At 41.6% G+C, this 13429-nt stretch overlaps 1 long non-coding RNA gene across 1 annotated transcript in view; it reads left to right on the forward strand.

Moving 5' to 3' along the window:
- The first annotated feature begins 2935 nt into the window (after window positions 1–2935).
- The window catches only part of LOC121019167 (uncharacterized), a 40756-nt gene continuing 30262 nt past the window's right edge, over window positions 2936–13429 (forward strand). Inside the window, exon 1 of the long non-coding RNA XR_005785486.1 lies at window positions 2936–3793. This is a non-coding gene — a long non-coding RNA (uncharacterized LOC121019167). The remainder of the gene's footprint in view (window positions 3794–13429) is intronic.

The raw sequence follows: 13429 nt of genomic DNA on the forward strand, positions 1-13429 counted from the left end.
TTTTTACATATCATTAGTTACAGCCAGATTACTTTCCAAGTGGCTGTCACAACTCACATTCCTACCAGGAGGGTATGACAATATCATTTCCCAGCTCTCTTGCCAGAGCTGAGTGTTACCATTTAAAAAAAATTTTGTCAGTATGGGACCTCATCAAGATAAAAAACTTCTGCTCTGCAAAGGAAACAGTCAACAAAACTAAAAGGCAACCGATGGAATGGGAGAAGACATCTGCAAATGATGTATCAGATAAAGAGTTAGCATAAAAAATCTATAAAAAAACTTACCAAACTCAACACCCGAAAAACAAACAATCCGATAAAGAAATGGGCGGAAGACATGAATAGATACTTTTCCAAAGAAGACATCCAGATGGCCAACAGACACATGAAAAGATGCTCAACATCGCTCATCATCAAGGAAATACAAATCAAAACCATATTGAGATACCACTTTACACCTGTCAGAGTGGTTAGAATTAACAACTCAGGAAACAACAGATGTTGGCGAGGATGTAGAGAAACGAAACCCTCTTGCACTGTTGGTAGGAATGCAAACTGGTGCAGCCACTCGGGAAAACAGTGTAGAGGTTCCTCAAAAAATTGAAAATAAAACTACCCTGGGACCCAGCAATAGCACTACTAGGAATTTATCCAAAGGATACAGGAGAGCTGATTCATCGGGGCACACGTACCCCTATGTTTATAGCAACACTTTCAACAATAGCCAAATTATGGAAGGAGCCCCAATGTCCGTTAACTGATGAATGGATAAAGATGTGGATTATATACACAATGGAATACTACTCAGCAATGAGAAAGAATGAAATCTTGCCATTTGCAACAACGTGGATGGAACTGGAGGGTGTTATGATAAGTGAAATACGACAGGCAGAGAAAGACAGATATCATATGTTTTCCACTCATATGTGGAATTTGAGAAACTTAACAGAAGACCATGGGGGAAGGGAAGGGGAAAACAATAGTTTCAAACAGAGAGGAAGGCAAACCGTAAGAGACTCTTAGATACAGAGAACAAACTAAAGGTTGATTGGGGGGAGGGGCAAGGGAGAGGGGAAAATGGGTGATGGGCATTGAGGAGAGCACTTGTTGAGATGAGCACTGCGTGTTGCATGTAAGAAATGAATCATGCTTCTGAAGCCAAGAGCACACTGTACACACTGCAGGTTAGCTAACTTGACATAAATTATATTTTTAAAAAAATTTTGTCAGTATGACAAATGAAAAAGGTTAAGAGAATATTTTTTACCCTTGGGAGAATTTTTTTAAAGAGAATATCCAGAAGCCACAAAGGAAAACACTGATAAACTTAACTACATTAAAATGAAAAATTACTATATAAGTAAAATCCGGGGTGCCTGGGTGCCTTAGTCGGTTGAGTGTCCAACTTTGGCACAGGTCACGATCTCACGGTTTGTGAGTTCGAGCCCTGCGTCGGGCTCTGTGCTGACAGCTCAGAGCCTGGAGCCTGCTTCAGATTCTGTGTCTCCCTCTCTCTGCTCCTCCCCCACTCACACTCTGTCTCTCTCTCTCTCTCTCTCTCTCTCTCTCTCTCTCAAAAATAAATAAACATTAAAAAAATTATAAGTAAAATCCAAAGACAATAGGAGAAAACATTTGCAACACATATGACAAAGGGTTAGTACCAATTGATAAGAAAATGACAAACAGCCCACTGAAAACTAGGAAAAAGAATGTAATTCACCAACGAGGAAATGCAAATTGTCAATAAACGTGAAAAGATGCTTAACCGCACTGATCAGTAAATTAATTCATTTGTATGGTAAGTTTGGGAACAAGGAGGCACACTCCATGTGAGGGAAGGGCAGAGGAGGAATCTAAATAATTGGATGCTCAGTCTTTAGCTCTTCTATGAGTTTGGCCTCTGGTAAAGCTTTCGTGATTCTGATGATGCTTTCCAGAATTTCTTAATGATGCCATTCATGTGGGTATCTGCTGTCAAAGGCTACAGCTCATTAATCAAGAGACTCCTGTAAGAATTTATTCTCACCATTTCTATTGCTGCTTAGTCCCGCCACTTGGCTATTGTCTACAGTCATGTCCACTTGAATCATCAGTATCTTTATTGGGACAGATTGAAATTGTTTTTGCTATTATGTAGACTTACCACCAGCCATCCTCAACTTTTATCTGAAAGCCAATGCCATTTCCACAAACAAGCTATCATTTGGGGACTTACCTCTTTAGACCTCACCCCAACACTTCAGGAAGGCACATACTCATCTTTTGAGACTGGTCCTAGTTTAGACTTGCCCTGAATTCAGGGCAAAATCTGCCCCCGGATGAATGCCAACTCTGTCCGACTAGTACACCTACTTGCTTTTGCTTCCAGCTTTGTTTGCTTGGTGCCTGGGCCTTCCTGACCTCTGTTTTCCTCTCATTTTCCCCCACTTAAAAAAAAATTTTTTTTTTGGCTTAGTGATTGTGGCTTGACTTCCCACTAACTGATACCTGATTTGGCCTCAGGGTCCTTCCACTATAAACTGCCTCCACAGGCAGCCAAAGGAAGATCCTGCCCCATTCCCTGGGCAACTAAGGATGTTGGAGTAGAAGTAGGAAGGAATTCTTGTATCTTTTGTCCCCCAACTCTACTCTGTGGGAGGACACAGCTGCCCCTAGGGCAGAGATTGCTGGTGTGGTGGGGCAACTGGAAGAACTTGGCCCTGTCCTCAATGACGTTGCCTTCACAATTCACAGAGACCTTATACACTTGCTGGGGTTTTTGCCATACTTTGATAACTTTTCAGTCCTCAGGCTCCCCTAGGAAGCCTGAATAGTTGATGTTCTTACAATCCCATTTAACTGGAAAAGGCGATCCACAAAGGAGAAATGTGAAGAGAGTTTGGCTTAACTGTATTCTGTGATTAAAGGCCTAGCAGAGGAAGAGCATACAAACCAGGCCATGGTGAGGATCTATGAGGTTGAGATATTCTCAGACACTGGGAAGCAGGGTTCTGGTCTTTGCCCCCAAACGTGGTCTGAGTGATGTTACCCTTTATAAACCATCTCAGAGGGTTCATGGGATGATCTGCCAGAGTGATCACCCAGTGTGTCCTGCTGGGATCATGCTTTCCTTTGTGAAGGTTCCTACATTGGTGCCTTCCTTCCAGGCTTCCAGCTGGGTTGCAGACATCAACCCAACTGTCATGGATTAGCTTGTATGTAGATTAGATCTAGTAGGATGTGTTTCTGGAGTCCTTTGGCAAATGCATCAGCTGGGATTCAGAGTAATGGGTAACCTTTCTTGAATACATAATTCAAAGGAATAGTGTTGTGGTTTCAGCCCTGGCTGCACTTTAGAATCCGCTGGAGCACTTTAAATCAAGTGATGCCTAAACCTGTAGATTTATTAAGTCAGAATCTCTGTGCTTGGGACAAGGCACAGGTAGGTTTTCAAAGCAAAAGGTGATTCTAATGGACAACCGGGGTTGAAAACTACTGGGCTAGCCAATTGTTGATTGAATCAATGGTGATAACCTTACATGTTCAAGAGGCCTGCAAGATCCCTATTATATATATGAAGAGAATGTTATTCTTCAGGACCGTGGACACCTTTGTGGGAAGCAGTGGATTCTCAAACTTTAATGTGCATACAAATCACCTGAGGATCGTTTTAAATCACATATTTTAACAGGATTCTGCATTTCTAACAAGCTCCCAGGAGGTGCTGATCCGGACTATGCACCACAGTGAGAAGCAAGTATCTAGACCAGCACTCTGCAAACTGGAATAGGATACATGAAACTTCCAAGGTCTGTGTAGATATTGGTAGTTTTAAATGAATCAATTTCCAGATCCCCCAACTTCCATATCAGCTATTTTCTAAAATGAATCTGCCTGATAATAGACCTGAGATGAAAGAGTGGGTTCCCATTCTCCCAAGTCCCTTTCACAGTGGCCCTTAAGTGTATTTAGAAAAGGAAGACCTCTCACCCAGCTGAATCCCACATTGGGGTGCTAAACAAGGGAACACACTGAAATATTGGTATAGGTATTGAGAAAATGAATGATTCCAATAATTAACAAGTCTTTTTCAAGGTAAATCTTCTTTAATCCTTTGTTTTCTACATAACTGGATGACTTAATGACATTATTAGCAAATTGATCATTACACATACTTTTGGATGATAAATCACTATATGGTTTTGTTGTGTGGTGGGGTGTTTTGTGGGTTTTTTTTTTTTTTTGGCATTTAGAAGGAATTAAGAACACTTAGTAAAATTGCTCTAACAAAACTTTTCATATCTATTTATATGAACAAGTTTCCTTAGTGCTTATACCTGTAAAATGAAAAACAGATTAGAATCAATAATGAATCTTGTCTCTTTCTTGCAATATGTAATAGTCTTCCATGGACTTTAATTAAGGGAAGGGGTGCCTGGGTGGCTCAGTCGGTTAAGCATCCAACTTCAGCTCAAGTCACAAAATCATGGTTCATGAGTTTGAGCCCTGCATCAGGCTCTGTGCTGACAGTCAGTGTGGAGCCTGCTTGGGATTCTCTCTTTCCCCCCTTCCCTTGTCTCCCCCCCCAAAATTGTGGGTGGGTGTGCTCATACGCTCTCTCTCTCAAAAATAAATAACTTAAAAAATAAACTAATAAGGAAGAAAAAACCCACCCACTTCGTTACACACACACACACACACACACACACACACACACACACACGATTATATATTTTTCCTTTTTTGAGTGATAATTATGAAAGATTATAATGCATTTATGATTTAGATGAATCATGTACTTATTATTATCTTGGTAAGTCAAGCCAAAGGAAATTTGGCTGATTCTCAGAGACTTATAATAAACATTTTCTAATACATTTCAATTTATATACACATTTTAGAACAGAGTACATGATAGAGTGATGAATAAAAAACTTTCAAAATAAAATATAAAATATATTTCAGTAGTATAAGATTCTGTTAGGGAATAGATTGGAGTTCACAGAGAAAAAGGAACAATATGAATTTTTGCACTCTTAAAGAGGAATTTGTTAATATATTTTAATTTTTATTTATTATTACTTTTTGTTCATGTGTTTTCTAAAATGAGTATTAACTCTATGGTATTTAGATTCCATTGGACATATTTAAGAGTGATGGTTTATTATATTTTAAATGCCAATATTTAAAATATGTTGGGGGCACCTGGGTGGCTCAGTTGGTTGAGCGTCCAACTTCGGCTCAGGTCATGATCTTACAGTTTGTGGGTTCGAGCCCTGCGTTGGGCTCTGTGCTGACAGCTCAGAGCCTGGAGCCTGTTTCAGATTCTATGTCTCCCTCTCTATTTGCCCCTCTCCTGTTCACACTCTGTCTCTGTCTCAAGAATAAATAAACATTAAAAAAAATTTTTTTAATTAAAATATGTTGAAAGTTACAACCTTTTTTTCTTTTTAATTACACCTTTAATCTGTTTATTCATTTCTTTTTTTCTTTTTGTCTTTTTTTATTTTATTTTTTATTTTTTAAAATTTACATCCAAATTAGTTAGCATATAGTGCAACAATGATTTCGGGAGTAGATGCCTTAGTGCCTCTTACCCATTTAACCCATCCCCCCTCCCACAACCCATCCAGTAACCCTCAGTTTGTTCTCCATATTTATGAGTCTCTTCTGTTTTGTCCCCCTCCCTGTTTTTATATTATTTTTGTTTCCCTTCCCTTATGTTCATCAGTTTTGTCTCTTAAAGTCCTCATATGAGTGAAGTCATATGATTTTTGTCTTTTTCTGACTAATTTCACTTAGCATAATACCCTCCAGTTCCATCCCTGTAGTTGCAAATGGCAAGATTTCATTCTTTTTGATTGCCGAGTAATACTCCATTGTATATGTATATCACATCTTCTTTATCCATTCATCCATCAATGGACATTTGGGCTCTTTCTTTACTTTGGCTATTGTTGATAGTGCTGCTATAAATATGGGGGTGCATGTGTCCCTTTGAAACAGCACACCTGTATCCTGTGGATAAATGCCTAGTAGTGCAATTGCTGGGTCATAGGGTAGTTCTATTTTTAGTTTTTTGAGGAACCTCCATACTGTTTTCCAGAGTGGCTATACCAGCTTGCATTCCCAGAAAGTTACAACCTTTTTTTAATGTTTGTTTGTTTGTTTAGAGAGTGGGGGAGGAGGAGAGCATGAGCGGAGTAGGGGCAGTGAGAGAGGAAGACAGAGAGTCCCAAGTAGGCTCTGCACTGTCAGCACAGAGCCCCACCTGGGGCTAGATCTCTTGAACTGAACTGAGCTCATGACCTGAGCCCAAATCAAGAGTAGGACACTTAACTGACTGAGCCACCCAGGTGCCCCAAAGTTACAACCTTTCAAATATACTTGTGATGAAAAACTTTAGATATCTAATTTAAAATATACTGGTAGTAGGGATGCCTGCGTGGCTCAGTCAGTTAAGTGGTCGATTTCGGCTCAGGTTGTGATCTTACGGTTCATGAGTTCGAGACCTACATCAGGCTCTGTGCTGACAGCTCGGAGCCTGCTTCAGATTCTGTGTCTCCCTCTCTCTCTGCCCTTCCCCTGCTCATGCTCTGTCTCTCTCCATCTCAAAAAATGAATAAACATTAAAATATATACATATATATACTGGTAGCATATAATTTTTTAAATGTTTATTTAAAATTAAATTAAATTAAAATAAAATTAAATTAATTAAAAAATAACTTTTTTAAATGTTTATTTATTTCTGAGAGAGAGAGACAGACAGACAGAATGTGAGCTGGGGAAGGGCAGAGAGAGGGAAACACAGAATCTGAAGCAGGCTCCAGGCTCTGAGCTGTCACCACAGAGCCTGATGCAGGGCGCAAACCCACGAACTGCAAGATCATGACCCGAGCCGAAGTCAGATGCCTAAGCGACGAAGCCATCTGGGTGCCCCTGGTAGCATATAATTTTAAAACATTATTTTTGGAGTTAAAAAGCCACAACAATTAAAAGAATACCTACATACACCCGTTTGAGAGGAGAGGGTACTCCAAGATTTGAACCTCGAATTATTTAGAGTTTATTTGGAAGTGATTGTAAAAGAGACAACTCAGGATGGTCCAGGCAGAAACTCTATGTGAGCCAGTAGCATGCAGAAATGTTAGTAAAAGTATGATCATTCTCTGGTCCCGCATAGTGTGCTGATGCTATCAATCAGATATTTTGTAGGGTTTCTCCAACATTCACAGTATTGACATCATGTGCTGGATAATTCTTTGTTATGGGGAGTTATTCTGTGCATTATAGGATATGTAGCAGTATCCTCGACCTCTACCCATTAGATGACCATAGTACCTGGCCCCACTCCCCCAAGTTGTGACAATGGAAAATGAGCTCCCCAGTTGAGAGACACTGAGCTATTGGAATCTTTGAAGGGTTATTGTTAATGCTGGAGTTCATAAATCAGGGTCCAAATTACCTGTACTCTGTCTGGAAGTCAGCCTTGCTTTCATTCACTTTGAGGATTGGAATGAAATTTTAAGTCCCTAGAAGCATACTAGATGAAGTCCGTAACCCCACTGACTATACGGCCTTGTCTATGGACGAGTACAGACTTGAGTCTCTGCCTCTGACAAGGAATAGTCTCACTTTGATGGGCTTCTAGACACTGGGTATGGGAGAAGCGTGGGCAAAGAGGGATGGATGGTGAAGCAGGCGCTGCCCTCACTGCCCGGAGGCAAGCTGTAAGTAGTGTGAAGATGGCCTCCCAACTTGGGAACCAAGAACACCAGCTGACCACACATTCTGAGCCCTAAAGGTGAAGTACCATATAGACACACAATCATGGCCACACGTACTTAAGGAACACAGGGAGTATGTGAGGTCATGATTGTGGGTCTGTGTGGTGCTTCACCTTTATTCTGGGGGCAAAACATACTAGTGAATGCCACTATCTGTTATCCTTTAAGGTGATCTTGGACCTTGGACAGTAAGTGGCCCTTGCTGGACAAGTACCTATTTGGGAGAATTGCTCAAGACCTGCAAATTCACTACCTGTGGTCCAGAGCCACAGGAAAATGCCAGCTTCCTGTGGCTCCGTGGTATCTATCTATTACAGAGGTGCTCCCCTAGTCATTCCTTTGGAATGAGAATTTTACTTGGAGATTGGAGTACATTCATGGTGTCTAAACTCTGGCGAGGCCCTGAGAACCAACTTACACAAACCACCCCATGGGTAGCCCTTACGGGTATGGCCCGATATGTACAGATGCTGCCCTCTCCTTGGACTCTTGCCCATGCCCAGGCCCACTGCTACCACCTGTGATTTGGCCAGACTCTGACCCTCTCCCCTTGGCCTCCTGCCACGTGTCCATCCTGAAGTTCCCTCAGACACACCTGGCAACACATGAAGTGGGGGAGTGGGTAGTGAAGACTCTTGTACCACACTCAATTTTTGCTCTTGCTCTAAGCAACCAAATCACTGAAGATAATTTTTAATAGTAAATGGACCCCATGTAGGTTTTCCTCTTGCGAGCTGAATAATGAATACAGATATCTCTTCCTCTTTACAGTTATTTCTTTAAGCTTATTTTAAATATATACATTAAAGTAATAAAGCACATTAAAGAAAGTTTAGAGGAATTGGATTGAGAGTCCAGAAATAAACCCATACATCTATGGCTAATTGTTGTTTGACAGAGGTGCCAAGACCATTCAACGGGAGAAGGAAGAATCTTTTCAATGAACGGTATCAGAACAACTGAATAGGCACATGCCAAAGAATGAAAGTGGGTCCATACCTCACACCATATACAAAAATTAAAATAGATCAAACATCTAAACGTAAGAGCTGAAACTACACAACTCCTAGAAGAACAAACACAGGAGTAACTCTTCATGATCTTGGACTAGACAGTGGTTTCTCGGATATGACACCAAAAGTATAAGCAACCAAAGTAGAAATAAATAAATCAGACTTCCTCAAAATTAAAAACTTTTCGTTCTTAAAGGTAACTATCAACAAAATGAAGAGACAGCCCACAGAATGGGAGAAAATATTCATAAATCATCTATCTGGCAATGGCTTAGTATCCAGAATATATAAGTAACTCCTACAACTCAACAAGAAAAAGATAAGAAATATAACTCTAACATGGGCAAAGCAGTTGAATAGACATTTCTCCGTGAAGGCATACAAATGTCCAATCAGGACAGGAAAAGATGTTCATATTATTAGCCATCGGAGAAATGCAAATCGAAACCGCAACGAGATACCACTTCACACCCACTAGCATGGGTGAAATAAAAGAGGTAATAACAAGTGTTGGCAAGGATGTGGAGAAATTAGAACACTGATATATTGCTGGTGGAAATGGAAAATGGAAAACAGTTTGGTCATTTCTCACAAAGTGAAACAGTTATTATATGAGCCAGCATTCCACTCTTAGGCATATATATATATATATATATACATATATATATATATATATATATATATATATATATATATTCAAGAGAGTTAAAACATATTCACACAAAAATTTGTACACAAGTGTTCATAGCAGCTTTTTCATGATAGCTGAAAGGGGGAAACAAACTGAATGTCCGTCGACAGATGAACAGAGAAACGACATGTGGCATAGCCATCCCGTAGAAAATTATTTGGCCATAAAAAGGAATGAAGTTCTGACACATACTGCAACATGGATGAACGTTGAAAGCATTATGCTAAGTGAAAGAAGCCAGTGGCAAAGGACTACATTTTATATGATTCCATGTATGTGAAATGTCCAGAGTAGACAAATCTACAGAAACAGAAATTAGAATAGTGGTGGCCAGGGACCGAGAGGAAAAGGGAATGGAGAGTGATTGCTAATGAGTATGGGGTTTCTTTTTGGGGTGATGGTTGCACAAGAGGTAGAGAGGGTTCAGCTGGTTGGGCCAAACATCACTGGACAGAAAGTTCCAGGAGTAGGCCCTTACTTGAACTTTCAGGGGCCACTCAATCCTCAGATTGCTTGAGGCTCATATTTGGGCAAAGATAAAATTCATGGAATTTGGGGTGCCTGGGTGGCTCAGTCGGTTAAGCGCCCAACTTCGGCCCAGGTCATGATCTCGCAGTTTGTTGGTTCGAGCCCCACGTCAGGCTCTGTGCCGACAGCTTGCTCAGAGCCTGGAGCCTGCTCCGGATTCTGTCTCCCTTTCTCTCTGCCCCTCCCCTGCTCACACTCTTTCTCTCTCTCTCAAAAATAAATCAACATTAAAAAAAAATTCATGGAATTCTATCAATCTGTTAACTTCCCTGGGAGACTAGACCATGGTTCAAATACCCAAAAGGCAGAGGATATGAGCAATCTACAAGAAACACAAACAGCTAGTGGATATGTGAAAAATATTCAACCTCACGCATAGCTTTAAAAAAATGCATCACTAGGGGCGCCTGGGTGGCGCAGTAGGTTAAGCGTCCGGCTTCAGCCAGGTCACTATCTCGCGGTCCGTGAGTTCGAGCCCTGCGTCAGGCTCTGGGCTGATGGCTCGGAGCCTGGAGCCTGTTTCCGATTCTGTGTCTCCCTCTCTCTCTGCCCCTCCCCCGTTCATGCTCTGTCTCTCTCTGTCCCAAAAATAAATAAACGTTGAAAAAAAAAATTAAAAAAATGCATCACGAAACAATGAGATTCCATTTGCGATCTATCAACTCAGCAAACGAATAAAAGTTTGGGAATGGCCAGTGTTCACAAGATTATGGTGAAATAGGCACCCTCATGTACTGTTCCTGGGAGTGTAAACAGATTCAACTCTTCTAGAGGGCAATTTAGCAATGTCTGTCAACATTTTGAATGCTTGTTTTCATTGACTCAGCAATTCTACCCCTAGGAATTTGCCCTAGGGACATACTGGCAAAATTATGCCAAAACCATGTGCAAAACCATGATCCCTGCAAGATTGTTTGTAATAACAAAAAACTGTAGAGCACTTACACATCCATCAGCAGGGGACCAGTTAAATACAGCCATGCGATGGAAAAGTATGCAATCATTAAAACGTGAGATAGAACATGGAAAGATCTTCTAAATGTGTTGTTTTAAACAAAACAATGTGCACAGTAATGTGATCTCATTTGTGTTAAATTTTAAAACACGTACAGGTATATGCAGACTTTTTTTCAGGAAGACCACGTAAGAAGTGTCAGTAACTTGGAGAGTGGCACTGGGGGGTTGGAGGGAGGAAAAAAATAAATTTTGCTTTTTATTTGATGCTTTTCCACATTTGTACCATGTGAATGGAAGACTTTTCTTAAATATTTTAAAAGCAGACAAGGAATCTGGAGGGATAAGGAAGAGTAAGAAGTAGGATCCCTTAGGTGGGAGACTATGGTTTGTCCAGCCACAGGACCACCTTGTTTTAGTTGTACTGATAAAAGCATTGTGACCAGATCATTGGGGTTTTAGGAAGACCACCCAGGCAGCAGGCTGGAGGATGGAGGGGAGATGTGAGACTAGAGTCAGGACACTTGGTCAGAGGTTTTTGCAACAGAGCAGGGCTCAAATTTAGGTGGTGATGGTGGGGGTGGAGAATGCCTCATATCAGTAGGAGAGTTATTAAAAAGGACAACTGAAAGCCACGGTGCCTGATTGGATGAGGAGGCCCCGCCATCTGCCTTGGGCAGCTGAGTGGATGGTGATGCTGCTCAAGGAAACACACAGAAGGAAGGAGAGGGCTAGAGACCAGAAGAGGATGGGGAAGAAAATAATGAGTTCAGTTTTGAACGCTTTGAGTTGAAGAACACATTGAATTTGATCATGTCGAAGACATAGAAGTATGGAGCTCAACAAATTCTGAGTTGGAGATGGAACAGATCAGATCAGGTGGTAGTGAAAATGGAGTATAAGGAAGTCGTGTAGACCGAAAAACAAAAATGCCTGGTTCAAGGTGGGACTCTACAGATCACCTATTTTTGAGCTGCGTAGGGGCAGAGGACCCACAGTGAGGCTAAGGAGTGAATGATCAGAGCCGTGAGAGGAACAGGAGGGACTGGGGTCACAGATGACTGTTCCCTGCTCCTGGCTGGACACTGGGAGATTTTTGAAGCTACTCCCTCACCAGTGCCAATTGCCCTTCTTTTGCTACATCTGCCCAGTAAAATCCCAACCCTGGATTTTCCGGTTTTGCTCCTGAAAAAAACCACCTAACCAATGAGCATGGCCCCATTCCAAGTAGGGGTTTATACCTCCACTGGGCTCTCTCTGTGCCACCCATCAATTTATTTTTACTTACCCTTTGTTGGCTCTGGCTCTCATCCCTATTATTCTAAATTATCGCCATGTTCATTTCTCACATCTTACTTCTACTCTCATCTTTGTAACCTCTCTGGTCTTGCTCCGAGGAACAAGCAAGGCCCCCATGTGGAGTGCCTTTAACATCTCAGCCTTCTCTCTATAAATGTATTTAAGCTATATTCGCCTTCTTTCCCAAGTATTCAGTCCAAGGATGAGGTTCAGCTTCTGTTTAGCACCAGGGTCCCTCGAAGAGGCCTCACTGACCCTGTTCCATCCCTGAGTCTTGGCTATTGCTCCTTCTTCTGTCTGTCTCACTGTATCACGCATTTTATATTTCTCTTCATGGCACCTGCCATGCTGAACTGAAGTTATCTCACTGTCTCCTCCAATTAACTTGATCTTATTTTCCCCTTAACTTCTTTTTTTTTTTTTAATTTTTTTTTATTTGACGTTTATTTATTTTTGACACATAGAGAGACAGAGCATGAACGGGGGAGGGTCAGAGAGAGAGGGAGACACAGAATCTGAAACAGGCTCCAGGCTCCGAGCTGTCAGCACAGAGCCCGATGCGGGGCTCGAACTCATGGACTGTGAGATCATGACCTGAGCTGAAGTCGGCCGCCCAACCAACTGAGCCACCCAGGAGCCCCTTAACTTCTTTTTTTTAAATACAATTTTTTTAAGTTTTTATTTATTTATTTATTTATTTATTTATTTAGAGAGGGAGAGAGAGAGAGTGAGAGAGTGAGAGAGAGAGAGAGAGAGAGAGAGAGAGAGTGAGAGCATGATCAGGGGAGGGGCAGAAAGATAGCAGGAGAGAGAATCCCAAGCAGGCTCCACACGGTCAGTGCGCAACCTGGATGTAGGGCTCGAACATAGGAACCCTGAGATCATGACCTGAGCTGATATCAAGAGTCGGCCACTTAACCAACTGAGCCACCCAGGAACCCCAACTACTTTTTTTTTAAGCTTATTTATTTTGAGAGACAGAGAGAGAGAGAGAGAGAGAGAGAGCGCGCGTGTGTGGGCACTCACATGAATGGGGGAGAGGCAGAGAAAGAGGGCGAGAGAGAGAATCCCAAGCAGGGTCTGTACTGTCAGCTGCAGAGCTCCACGTGGGGCTGGAACCCATGAACCCTGAGATCAAGACCTGAGCTGAAACCCAGAGTTAGATGCTTA

Source organism: Herpailurus yagouaroundi, unplaced genomic scaffold (assembly GCF_014898765.1).
Source record: "Herpailurus yagouaroundi ecotype Mexico unplaced genomic scaffold, PumYag 221, whole genome shotgun sequence".
Taxonomy (NCBI): Eukaryota; Metazoa; Chordata; class Mammalia; order Carnivora; family Felidae; genus Herpailurus; species Herpailurus yagouaroundi.